The sequence below is a fragment of the Phalaenopsis equestris genome, unplaced genomic scaffold (genome assembly GCF_001263595.1).
Source record: "Phalaenopsis equestris unplaced genomic scaffold, ASM126359v1 Scaffold201194, whole genome shotgun sequence".
In the NCBI taxonomy this organism is placed as follows: Eukaryota; Viridiplantae; Streptophyta; class Magnoliopsida; order Asparagales; family Orchidaceae; genus Phalaenopsis; species Phalaenopsis equestris.
In genome coordinates this window covers 68619-78275 of record NW_018220973.1, presented here as the reverse complement: position 1 = coordinate 78275, position 9657 = coordinate 68619, and positions in this window count along the sequence as shown.

The following is a 9657-nucleotide window of genomic DNA, read 5'->3' as shown; positions in this document are numbered from 1 at the left end:
TGGGGCTAACATCTCGTATCAGAACCTAAAATAATAAACCAATTTGGGGGCTTTAACCTGTCACTTAAAGTCCTCTAACTCTACACCCTTCAATGAATATTTCTTTATTTATTTGCACTCAATCGTATGAACTACATTCTCATTCATACAATCTCATGTGTTTCTTTCCAATTGTTGATTGAGATAGTACCAGCCCGATTCTGACATGTTCTCACAACAAATTTTAACGTCTGGATTGACCAAATCAAGAAGTAAATGAAGTGCTTGTATTTAAATCATCACAGCTTCTTCTATCATTGAAGATTAATACTTTCCACAACTTCTGTCCAAAAACTTCCATCCAATACTTAATTACTTATCATTATAAGAAGAAAGATAAAGAAAACTATTCTCAAAATTCATGGAAAAAACAAAACCTCACTTCAGTTTAAAAGCAAAAATCATCATCAAACCAACAAGAAGTCTCAAAAACCAACAACAAGTCTCAATTAAAACCAAAAGTAGTCTCAAAACAGAAAGATAAAAACTTATCTAAACTCTTGAAGTTCTTTTGATAAGTTCTTTTGATTCTCTTCTCTTTAAAATAACTCAAAATAAAATAACAAAAAAGATAAAATAAAAGTAAAATTGGTGCCTGAAAATATCTCCGAACTAACTCCCCAAATGAAAACTTTCGAAACTTTCCAACATTTTCAGGACTCTTTTCTAAGTCCTCTCTTCTTTCTTCCAAAATTTTCCAAAAGGTGCTTTGGTTTCTCTTCAAAATATGTCTAGATTCAATGCATTTCCCTAAAAGAGCCCAAGAGATGCATCCTTTCATGATAATTTTCGTCCATGGTGGTTATAACCACCTATTAAGCCAATGGGTGCCTCAAAAACCTCTTCAAAATTCCTAGAAACTGAATTTAATTGTCCAATAATTGCCACTGGCACTTGAGCGCGGGGCCTTCTGGCGCTTAGGCGCGACCTTCTCTGTTTAAGTGACGCTTAAGCACCGGATCTGGTGCTTAGGCGCCAAAACTCTTTTGCAAATTTTTCACCTTTTTGCTCCAAATTTGATTCTTTTTCACTCCTTTAAGCACTTTTCAACAGTAGCCAATCATTGCCCAGGTAAAGTCCCCCCTTTTTTTTTCGGACTTCAGGAGCATTGAGTCAAGCACGGGGGCGGTCTGATCTACTCATTCAAAGGGAAAGCGCACCACTCTCTTGATTTTATTCTCACAAGAAGAAGAGCTAGTGGAATTTCATCACCTCATGCCAGCGGGGGAAAAGACAAAGATTCTCACTATGAGAGGAGAGAGTGATTCAGCTACTAACAAGCACAGGTTTTTCATGAAATTATTTTTTCTTTCTTCGGGAAACATATGTTGATGATGAGGTTGAAAGACAACAAGGGACCCAATCCAGTACGATCTACCAAAGAGATTTTACCTGTATCTGTAAGAAAAACACAAAAATATCTTCCATTAAAGTGCAAAATCTCAAAAATAGATATAAAAATGTGTCTAAAACACTATATATTTTAGGTGTATCAAAATCCCCCAAACTTAAAATGTTACTAGTCCTCAAGTGACACTTCAATCTTTAAAAATTAAATATGTATGATAAATATATGAGTTTCTTTAGGAGCTACTAAAATTTTGACTTAAAAATATAACAGTCTAATTTAGAAAAAATATTCAGTAAATGAGACCAACTTAAAGTTTAGAAGTTTAGAAATTCTTAGAAATTCTTAATGTTAAGAAAGATGAAAACATGAGTTTCTATCTAATTCAAAAATATATTGTAGATTTTCCAAATTTAGAATTTAGTTCTTTTATTATCTCCACTTAAGAATTTTCATTAAAAATAATTTTGAAATAATTTTAATAATACTTTCTGAAATTAAGCTTAAGATTTATCTTATGTTTTCTTCCTCAAAAAGATTTCAGTGAATTCAATTTTTAATTAGGTTCTAATCCTCAAGCTTCTCCTCCCTTACATTTCTTTTCTTTTTCTTTTCTTTTCTTTTTCTTTTTCTTTTTCTTTTTCTTTTTATTTTTCTTCTTCTTTTTCTTTTTCAGGCAAGGATTACTATATCTGGATAGGCCTTCAATGATTTTGAATTCTACTTCTCATTTCCTAAAGTAAAGTCTTGATATAAAAGTTTTACTTGCTATAAATATAATAATAGTTTTGAAAATTATTCTAATTAAAAAAATGTAAGTATTAAAAGTAAAAGTCAGTCTAAATTATCTAAATTTTTCAAAAATACAATTTTTCTTACTAAAGATAGTCACTTATATTAATCATTTTCTATACTAAAAATTTTTAACTTAAAAGTTTTTCTTTATTACTTAAAATTTTAACAACATTTTCTTACTCATTTCTAAAATCAAATTTCACTTCCCTAATATAACTTCATATACATAATCAATTTTTTTCTTTTAAAATCAAATTCACTTGTAGTACATTTGATAATGAATAAAATTCCAGTTTTGAAAATATTTTTCATCCCCCCAAACTTAAATTTTTAACAGACTAAATAGTTTAACATTAGATAATTATATAGGCAAGAAATGAGAACTATTTAAAATAACATACTAAGAAGAAGTTTTAAACCCTAATGATACAAGTATAGAACTAAAAACAGTAGTAAAATGAATTTTTTATTAAATTTTCTATATTTTCATTTCAATTGAAGATTTAATAGACTTCTAAACAGTGGGTATAAAAATAAAATTAAACTAACACACTAACTTGATTTCACGATCTCAACATAAAATCAAACAAACTAACATGATAAAATAAAAGAAAAATAAAGGGTAGTAGTTTCTGAATTTATTGATAAAAGAAAAATACAGGGTAGCAGTTTCAGAAACTTAAATTTAAGATCTAAGTAGGCTAGATTTTTAAACTTTTCAAAAGGCATAGAATTAAGTTCAATTCTAATCTAACTAAAACAATATTAAACACACATCAATAGTTACTACCCTAGAACGTTAAAAAAGGCCACTAACAAAACACAACATCATAATAACAATATAAAAGGTCCCAAACATAACATAGTACATCGTCCAAATGAACACAAAATAAATGTAGTAGTACTACATCACATAGACTTCAACATAAACAAACAATAAAAATATCTCAATCCTACTCCTCATCCTCAGAATCACCGCTATACCACTTTTCTGAGACTCATAATCAGGATATCGAGGATATGGAGGAAATTGCACTTCTGGGTCACCTATAATTAGGCTCTCCAAAGATGAGTGGAAATTCTCTTCATAATCATTCTTTCTCCAAATATACTTATCAGTATGATCTGCAAAATGCGCTAAATTTTGTACCTTATCAGTGGTAAAATTGATATTATTCATCATCTTCTATAATAATTGATCTTGAGTCTCAGTAGACTCACCTCTAGTTATATAAGCACGTGAGGTAGATGGTTTAGATGTAAAAGCAGCAGAGGTAGAAGCAGCAAACATCTTTATTCAATAACTCCTAGAAAATCCTCAAAATCCTCCTCTCCCTCCTCTCCAGCCAAAAATTGAATGTTCAGAATAAGTCTTCACATTCACCTTAGTGATGGGCTTTAGAGGTAATAACACTTCCACCCAACTATCATAATTAACTATAGCCTGCTCACACAAGAAAAGATCAAGGAAGCAAATCCCAGACCTGCAGTTGTAATAGCTGTAGCAGAACTGATGATAGTATGATAGATCAAAGCTCCAATGTTGATGAGATTTCCCACTTGAATACAATAGTTCAACGTCGCTCTTTCTCTGGTCACTTTATTGAGATGATTGGTTGGAAGCAGATGAGCAGAAATGAAATAGCGCCAAGCCTTTGAAGGTGCACATAACTTTGAAGTTGGGAAGTTAACTCTCCTTTCATTACTTATCTTCCAAATTCCTCTTTAACAATTAAGTAAGAAATAATCTCATCTAATTTCGCTTTAGTAGGACTATAATTTGCATAAAAACATAACGTATCTGGTGGTAAATGGTAAAACAAGTTCATTACCTCTGGCAAAAAAGGTACCAACTTCCCTCAAACCATGACTCGATTTTCTTCAGCTTCAGGGAGATTTGCATAGAACTCCCTCACAATAGATATGACTACCACAATAGAGAAACAACAGAATTGTTCCCACTATTCGTGAACAATTAAATCTTCCATGTCTCCATCCGAATTTCTACTTTACCCTAAACATCGCTCCTGAATCAATTTGTGTGATTGCAATGCATCACCGATTGCAATGCATCACCCATCACCATACCGATCTTGAGCTTTTGAACTAAAAAATTTACTCGAATCAAATGGGGCTTTGCCTTTGCTCCTCTTCATTCTTGGTGTCATTCTACAAATTTAATAAATTCCAATAATAACTTTAAAAATCAAATTTAAATTACTAAACTAAACTTCTAAAATCATAAACGAAACTTCCCATGCAATTTCCATCGATTTTTCCTCATTTTTCACCTTGAATAGTGAAGTTTTGAAATTCTCCAAATGTGCTCAAAATACATGGTGAAAATCCAAAATTTTTACATAGAAGTAAAGCTCTTACCTCAAAGAACTTGGATCTAGCAAATTTCACTTTGCTAGAAAATTCACTTTCTAGAAAATTCACTTTTAACTTTTCGCAAACCGGCGCTTAAGCGTGGGTAAGTGGCGCTTAGGCACCTGCCTTTAGGGTTTGCTCACGCTTAAGCACGAGATGTGGCGATTAGGCGCCAGTGCAAGATTTGCAAAAATTTCAAATTAAAGTAAAATGCACTATTTGCCTAAGTAAACCACCGCTAAATGGTCTCATAGCACTTAAATGACTATTTTCAACTTCCTGTAACTCTCCTTTATCTCAAAATTTCCCTTAATAACTATTTCAATTTGAGGCTAAAACAACACAAAATTTCACACAAACAAACTTATATTAATTCAAAAATAATTACAAATACATTTAAACACTTAGTTCTCATTCCAGATAGTTTTGGATGATAAATAAAAACACTTAACAATCTTTCATAATAAAACACCTAAGTAACACAAACACTAAAAGCAAGTCTTAAACGCTAAAACACATAAAGAAAATGACTTTAAACACACAAAAGCATAACTTCAAACATAGAAATTAATTCCATTCCTCATTAGAAGGAACAAATTTAGGTCTTTCATTAGTCTCTCCTGGGGCAACTGGACTATAAAGTTGATAAAACGGACGGTGGTGACGTGCTCTGATGCAATCTTCTTCAATCCACTTTTGCTTAAAAAACATCTCCTTATCCACTTCCTCTATATAAATAGTGTGGCTAAATTACATTTTTAATTGCCATCCAATATGCTCAAGATGTGCATGAATCTCCAATACCCTAGTCTCCAGTACATACATTATATTTTCAATTTTATTGAGCTTCTCTGATATCCCTTCAATACTAACGATTAAGAAATTGTTATACATCTCTTGTGCACTTTGACTAATGAATTTCTTCCTCATGGTCTCCTCATTCTTCTTCAAATACATCTCCCATGAAGAAATCATCTTAAAATTTATCTCTCTCTTAGACTTTTGGGCTAGAAATGATCTAGAAATGATCTAAGGGCTAGAAATGATCTAAGGTGAAATTCCTTCACTAAACACTTCTATTTATAGGCCTAAATCCTTCCAATAACTCTTAGACACGTTTAGAAATTGCCTTGGCAGATTTTTACAAACTTTTAGGTGGTTTTCCCTTCTAGAATATTAATTTTGCACATGTTTTTAAACTGCCGCGCTTAAGCGCCAGATTTGGCGCTTAAGCACCAGTGCACATTTTTGCACTAGTCAACTTAACATCCAAAGTATCATTTTAATAAGTCTAGATAACTAAATAAAGTCTTAAAATCAATACTAACACATAATAGTCTCAAAAATACTACCCTAATTTTTCTTAATCACACATAAAACAACAATCAAAATAAAAACACACTGATAACTATGGGTTGCCTCCCACAAAGTGCTTGGTTTTACTTCGTCAGCCCGACGTAACCAGTGCTTATTCTGGTTGACCCAACATCATTCCATCATTAAACTTATGATGATCCCCTATAAAATAAGGTTTCAGTCTATGTCCATTAACTTAAAATATTTTCTCATACTTAGAATGTTTAATATCCAAAACTCCATAAGGATAAACTTTAATCACAATAAATGTGCCCATCCACCTGGACTTAAGTTTATCTAGAAATAATCTTAACCTTGAATTATATAGCAAAACTTGTTGCCCTGGCTGAAAATTTTTAGTAAGAATCCTTCGATCATGCCACATATTCATCTTTTCTTTTTAAATTTTGGCACTTTCATAAGATTCATTCTTTATCTCTTCAAGCTCATTTAATTGTAATAATCTTTTCTCGCTAGTATCTTTCAAATTATAATTGAACTCTTTAATCGCCCAATATGCCTTATGCTCAAGTTTAATTGGTAAGTGACAAGCTTTTCCAAATATTAACCTATATGAAGACATTCCTATAGGAGTTCTGTATGCAGTCCTATAAGCCCACAAAGCATAGTCAAGTTTCACTGACCAATCCATTTTTGTTGGATTCACAGATTTTTTCATAATTCTTTTAATTTTCTGATTGGATAATTCAATCAAACCACTTGTCTGAGGATGATAAACAGTAGTAATCCTATGATTTATATGATATTTCTTTAGTAATTTCTCCATTATGACATTTCTGAAATGACTTCCCCCATCAGTAATGATAACTCTTACCATCATAAATCTACAAAATATATTTAAATTCAAAAATTTTGCAACACTTTGAGCATCACATCGAGGTAAAGCAACAACTTCTATCCATTTGGATACATAGTCCACTTCTAAGAAAATATATAAATTTCTGAAAGATGGTATAAATGGTCCCATGAAATCTAATTCCCAAACATCAAATGTTTCAACTTCTAGCATATAATTGAGGGGCATCTCATTTCCTCTTGAAATATTTCCTACTCTTTGATATATATCACAAATTATGACATTTTTGGATAATCTCATAAGTTTCTTCTAATGGTACACATCTTTGAATAATCAGATCCTTTCCTTGTTTATATAAAAATGGGTCATCCCAAAAATAATTCTTAGCTTCAGAAATAAATTTTCTCTTCTGTTGGTATGTCATTCCATAGGGTATAATATCACTAACAATAAAGTTCACCATGTAGGCATACCGCGGAACACGCCACCATTAATAGTGAATAATTTTTCATCTGGAAAATGTTTATTAGTTTCATTTTCAAAATATAGTGGTTTTTCTAATTCAAGCCTGGACAAATGATCAGTAATTTGAATTTTAATCCCCCTCTGATCTACAATTACAAAATCAAATACTTGCAAAAGAAGAATCCGTCTTTTAAGTCTAGGTTTAACATCATTCTTTTTCATCAAATACTTAATAGTAGAATGATCTGTATGCACTACACAATGAGTTCCAATTAAATATAATCTAAATTTATCAAAAGCATATACTATTGTTAATAACTCTTTTTTAGTTGTTGTATAATTAGTTTGAGTTTCATTAAGATTTTTACTAGCGTAGTAAATTATTTTGAAAATTTAATCATATCTTTGTCCTAAAACAACACTAATACCATAATCACTAGCATCACACATTAATTCAAAAGGTTTTTCCCAGTTTGGTGAAACTATAATTGGTGTAGTGATTAGTTTTTCTTTTAATAACTTAGAAGCTTTTAGGCATTCATCATCAAAATTAAAAATTACATATTTCTCTAGTAAATGGCATAAAGGCTTAGCAATCTTTGAAAAGTCTTTAATATATCATCTGTAGAATCCAACATGTCCTGAAAAACTCCTAATTTCCCTTACATTTGTTGGATCTACTTTCATACCATTTTCTGATATTTGATATCCTAATACAATTCCTCCTACTACCAAAAATTCGCATTATTCCCAGTTCAGGACTAATTTTGTTTCTTCACAATGCTTAAGAACTTTAGATAAATGTTCTAAACATGAGTCAAATGAAGCTCCAAACAATGAAAAGTCATCCATGAATACTTCAATCCCTTTTTCAATTAAATCACAAAAAATTATCATCACACATCTTTGAAATGTAGCAGGGGCATTACAAAAACCAAAGGGCATTCTTCTAAAAGCAAAAGTGCCATAAGGACTGGTAAACGTTGTTTTCTCTTGATCCTCAAAAGATATTTAAATTTGGTGATAACCAGTATATCCATCAAAAAAATAAAAGCTAGTCTATCCAGCATTTGATCTAGAAAGGGTAATATAAAATGATCTTTTCTAGTGGCAAGATTTAATTTTCTATAATCAATACATATTCACCACTCTGTAACTTGTCTAGTAGGTATTAACTCATTATGTTCATTTACAGTTACAGTTTCTCCTCCTTTCTTAGGAACGTAATGAATTGGACTAACTCATGCACTATCTGAAATAGAGTAGATAATTCCAACATCTAACCACTTTAAAATATCTTCCTTTACAACTTCTTTCATAACAGGATTCAATCTCCTTTATAGATCAGCCTTGGGTTTGCAGTTCTCTTCCATATGAATTCTATGCATACAAATTGAAGAACTAATTTTTTAAATATCAGCAAATATCCATCCAAAGGCTTTCTTAAAATTTTTCAAAATTTTTGTCAACCTTTCTTCTTCTTCCATCGTTAATTTTGAGGAAATTATAATTGGTAAAGTAGAGGAAGCTCCTAAAAAGGCATATTTTAAATGATCAGGAAGTAACTTCAACTCTAGTTCTGGAGGTTTTTCAATAGATGAACAAAATGATTTATCTTTGTCTATCTTGTCCAAAACTTCAAACCTTTCTAGAACATAGCTTAAATTTTCCTTAAAAAGATCTTCACATTGATTTAATTCCTCTTCTTACTCATGTTCCAAATCTTTTTCTTCAAAATTTTCTTCTTAAGTAGTTCTAAAATGACATTCACTTAGATATCTTATAGCATCCATCCTATAACATTCACTATCTTTACCTTTTGTAAGGTATTTCATTAATTTTGAAATGTTAAAAGTAATAGTTTGATCATTGAAGTGCATTGTTAATTCCCCTTTCTGCACATCTATCATTGCTCTTCCTGTGGCTAAGAAAGGTCTCCCCAAAATGTTAGGTATCTCTTTATCTTCCTCCATATGTAGCCCATTGGAATAAATAGGAAAGATAAATTGGTCCACTTTCACTAGGACATCTTCTATAACATCTTTTGGGTATGTTATCGAACGATCTGCTAAATGCAGAGTTACAGTAGTAGGAGTTATTTCTCCTAGTCCCAATCTTTTAAATATTGATAATGGAATAAGGTTAATGCTTGCACCTAAATCACATAAAGCTTCCCATAAAATCTGTCTCCTATTGTACATGGAATTGTAAAGCTACTAGGATCTTTAATCTTTTTCAGAATGCTTCTTCTGAATTATTGCACTGCACTCCTCACTAAGTGCAACAATCTCATTATCTTAAAACTACCTTTTCCTGTTGAGATATCCTTCATAAACTTTACATAGCTCGACATTTGTTCTAAGGCTTCAACAAATGGAATATTAATTGTAAGCTTCTTAAATATTTCTAGAAATTTTGAAAATTATTTATCCAACTTCTGCTGATGAAGTCTTTGAGGAAATGG